Source organism: Chiloscyllium plagiosum, chromosome 24 (assembly GCF_004010195.1).
Source record: "Chiloscyllium plagiosum isolate BGI_BamShark_2017 chromosome 24, ASM401019v2, whole genome shotgun sequence".
Taxonomy (NCBI): Eukaryota; Metazoa; Chordata; class Chondrichthyes; order Orectolobiformes; family Hemiscylliidae; genus Chiloscyllium; species Chiloscyllium plagiosum.
In genome coordinates, this window is record NC_057733.1 from 25,513,407 (window position 1) to 25,517,937 (window position 4,531).

A 4,531-nucleotide genomic window follows, 5' to 3' on the forward strand; every position below is an offset into this window, starting at 1 on the left:
GGTAATTTAGCATGGCCAATTCACCCTAACCTGCACATCCCTGAGCACTATGGGTAATTTAGCACGGCCAATTCACCCTAACCTGCACATCCCTGAGCACTATGGGTAATTTAGCACGGCCAATTCACCCTAACCTGCACATCCCTGAGCACTATGGGTAATTTAGCACGGCCAATTCACCCTAACCTGCACATCCCTGAGCACTATGGGTAATTTAGCACGGCCAATTCACCCTAACCTGCACATCCCTGAGCACTATGGGTAATTTAGCACGGCCAATTCACCCTAACCTGCACATCCCTGAGCACTATGGGTAATTTAGCATGGCCAATTCACCCTAACCTGCACATCCCTGAGCACTATGGGTAATTTAGCATGGCCAATCCTCCCTCACCTGTACATCCTTGGATTGTGGGAGGAAACCGGAGCACCGGGAGGAAACCCACGCAGACACGGGGAGAAAGTGCAAACTCCACTCAGACAGTCCACAGACAATTCCCCTTTCTGTCCACTGCACTGCCATCCCCCAAACGCCCGCATAGCCACCCTGCCCGTTATATCTACGCACACTTACCAACTCTTCCTCAAGAAGGTGAATAATGATGGGTAGGTAGGTATTGACAATGTCGTTACACTGGTCTGCAAATTGTTTGACTGGGATCAAATCGCAGCCTTTGTGCAAAGCATTTTCCACAGCATCCTGTTTCAAAGAGAAAACAGAACAATTTGAGAAATTGCCACCACCTTGCGCAATACGGAATTAAACCCGAGCCCCGAGCAAAAGTGCACCACACAAACGTTGTGACTGTTCCTGCCTCCACCACTTCCTCAGGAGGTTCATTCCACACCTGAGCCGCTGTGTTAAACAAAATTGCCCCTCATGTCTTTTTAAATCTCTCTCACCGCACGGCCAATCCACCCTAACCTGCACATCCCTGAGCACTATGGGTAATTTAGCATGGCCAATCCACCCTAACCTGCACATCCCTGAGCACTATGGGTAATTTAGCACGGCCAATCCACCCTAACCTGCACATCCCAGAACACTGTGGATAATTTAACATGGCCAATCCACCCTAACCTGCACATCCCTGAGCACTACGAGTAATTTAGCACGGCCAATCCACCCAAACCTGCACATCCCTGAGCACTATGGGCAATTTAGCATGGCCTGTCCACCCTAACCTGCACATCCCGGAGCACTACGAGTAATTTAGCACGGCCAATCCACCCTAACCTGCACATTCCTGAGCACTATGGGTAATTTAGCATGGCCTGTCCACCCTAACCTGCACATCCCTGAGCACTATGGGTAATTTAGCATGGCCTGTCCACCCTAACCTGCACATCCCTGAGCACTATGGGTAATTTAGCATGGCCAATCCACCCTAACCTGCACATCCGTGAACACTGTGGATAATTTAACATGGCCAATCTACCCTAAGCTGCAAATCTTTGCACTGTGGGAGTAAACTCACACAGACTCGGGGAGATTGTGCAGACACCACACACAGATGGTCGTCCGAGGCTGGAATTGAACCCGGGTCCCTGGCGCTGTGAGGCAGCAGTGCTAACCACTGAGCCACCGATGTTAATGAGTTAACATTTTAAGTCCACTGACTCCTCTACAGAATAATACCTTCACATGAAAGAGGGCAGGTTTGACTAAAACTGTACCAAGCCGCTAGTCAGCCCTTGGCAGGAATACCGTGAACAGTTTCGGGGCCCCGTATCTAAGCAGAGATAGATCGGCCATTGGAGGCAGTACGGAGAAGGTTCACTCGGCTGATCCCGGGGATGGAGGGACTGTCTGGGGAGGAGGGGTTGAGGTACTCATTTAGAAAAATGAGAGATGACCTTATTGAAACAGACGTGATTCTCAGAGGGGGCGTATCCACACAGAAACAGACCCTTCAGCCCACCCAGTCCATGTTGACCATAATTCCAAACTGAATTTGTCCCACCTGCCTGTGTTTGACCCATGTCCCTCCAAACATTTGTTCTTAGCTCACTTATCGAAAGCTTCTCAATGTTGCAATTACACCCGCATCCACCACTTCCTCAGGAAGGTCTTTACACATGCAAATGAACCCTTTGTGTAAAACAAGTTGCTCCTCACGTCCTTTTTAAATCCTTCCCCTTAAAGAAATCCTGCTCCCCCCCACCCCAGTCTTGAAAATTCTCCCCACCCCAGGGAAAAGCCCTTTGCTATTTATCCTATCCATGCCCCCTCATCCTATCCATGACCTCTATAAGGTCACCCCTCAGCCTCCGATGCTCCAGGGAAAACAGCCCCAGCCTGTTCAGCCTCTCCCTGTAGCTCAAACCCTCCGACCCTCTCAAATCTTCCAACCCTGGCAACATCCGTTTAAATCTTTTCAGAACCCTTTCATGTTTCACAACATCGTCTTGATAGGAAGGAGACCAGAATTGCATGCAATATTCCAACAGTGGCCTAACCAATGTCCTGTTCAGCCGCAACATGACCTCCCAACTCCTGTACTCAATACTCTGACCAATAAAGGAAAGCATACCAAACGCCGCCTTCACTATCCTATCTACCTGCGACTCTACTTTCAAGGAGCTGTGAACCTGCACTCCAAGGTCTCTAAGTTCAGCAACGCTCCCCAGGACCTTACCATTCAGTAGGGTCTGATAGAAATCTATTAAATTCGAATGGGGAACCAGCAAGGGGAGCTCCCAAAGACGAGGTTGGGGGCTGGGGGTTGAGTTCATAGTCTAAGGAGACAGGAGTAGGACTGAGTTGAGGAGAAATGGCTTCACTCAGAGAGTGCTGCAGAAAGCGGTTGGAATGTTTTCTTCGAAGGTGTTGGCCACGGTCCTGGGCGAGGGTGGGCAAAAAGAGGAAACGGGGTCGGACGGCCAGCCTGCGATCACGTGGATGGGCCGAATGGCCTGCTCTCTCTCCGTCTGCAGAAGGAAACTGGGAAGTTGACTCAGAGTGACTCGGCTCAGAGCTTTCGAAATGACGTGGAAATCCCCTCGTGCTCATCCCTGTTCTTGGTAAAACAGACTCTGTTCTGTGTCCAGTGAGGCTACAGAGTCCCGGGGGGTGGGGGTGGGGGTTAGGGGAAGGACCAGAGTCCATGGGGTGGGGTGCTGACTTGCCGAGAAATGAACATTTCGTCAGATTTCTGGAGGTGGCGTGCGTGACTTAGCTCACGTCCTGAGCTCGACTTCATGTTTTGACACTAAACAATTCTACCAGGAAGCAGCCAGTTCGTGAGAGCTCAGACAGAGTCATGCAGCGTGGAAACGGACTCATCAGTCCAACCCATCCAAATGCCTCTTACAAGTTGCAATTGTACCAGCCTCCACCACATCCTCTGGCAGCTCATTCCACACATGTACCACCCTCTGTGTGAAGAAGTTGCCCCTTAGGTCTCTTTTATATCTTTCCCCTCTCACCCTAAACCTATGCCCCTCTAGTTCTGGACTCCCCCACCCCAGGGAAAAGACTTTGTCTATTTACCCTATCCATGCCCATCATAATTTTGTAAAACTCTATAAGGTCACCCCTCAGCGCTCCAGGGAAAACAGCCCCAGCCTGTTCAACCTCTCCCTGTAGCTCAAACCCTCTGACCCTGGCAACACGTTCTGAAAATAAGTATTGCCCTGGTGCTTTCTGAAGTGCCCTGGGTCACACATTAACAGACTGTGGCGTTGCTGACAGTGAAAGACTGATTTTGGTTTGGTTATTGTCATGTACCGAGGCACGGTGAACAGTATGGTTCTGCGTGCTATCCAGGCGAATTCTCACTGTGACGGAACAGAATGTCACGTTCCAGCTACAGAGACGATGGAGAGAACGATCGAGTCTAACGCATGAGAGGTCCGTTAATAAGGCTGATAACAGCGGGGAGGAAGCTGGTCTTGAATCTGTCCGTACGTTGGTTTCAAACTGCCCGAGGGTGGAAGAGTGTGAGTCTAACGCATGAGAGGTCCGTTAATAAGGCTGATAACAGCGGGGAGGAAGCTGGTCTTGAATCTGTCCGTACGTTGGTTTCAAACTGCCCGAGGGTGGAAGAGTGTATAAACGGGGGGCGGGAAGGGGGTCGTTCATGATGTCGGCTGCTTTCCCGAGGCAACGGGAAATGTAGACGGAGTCAACGGACGGGAGGTTGGGGGGGGGGGGGAACTGGGCTGTGTTCAGAACCGTCTGGAATTTCTTGCTGTCTCGGGCACAGCAGTTGCCAAACCAAGCCGTGATACGTCCGGGTAGGAGGGTTTCTCTGGTGCGGTCAATAGAAATTGGAGAGAGTCAATGCAGACGGGCTGAATTTTCTTAGCCCCCTGAGGGCGTCGAGGGCATCAGTGTGCTTCCTTGGCCGTAGCGTTGATGTTGGTGGACCAGGATAGATAGCGGGTGAGGCCGGCTGGTCGATTGCCAAAGTGGTCATCAGACTGAAGCGCGTGGCACTGGGGGAGCACTAGCATGAACCCCAAAAATCACCACCGAATGGGAATATTTCAGATTGGCACTGGACGTGGGCTAGGTGGGGAGAGGAGG

General features: G+C 51.1%; 1 protein-coding gene and 1 long non-coding RNA gene across 3 annotated transcripts in view; both read left to right on the top strand.

Annotated features, from left to right (window-relative positions):
- The window catches only part of LOC122562098 (septin-9-like), a 322,559-nt gene that overhangs the window by 30,096 nt on the left and 287,932 nt on the right, over window positions 1–4,531 (top strand). The window lies entirely within an intron of this gene.
- Window positions 576–4,531, top strand: part of LOC122562101 — a 17,217-nt gene continuing 13,261 nt past the window's right edge. The window contains exons 1-2 of the long non-coding RNA XR_006315213.1: window positions 576–702; window positions 1,762–1,764. This is a non-coding gene — a long non-coding RNA (uncharacterized LOC122562101). The remainder of the gene's footprint in view (window positions 703–1,761; window positions 1,765–4,531) is intronic.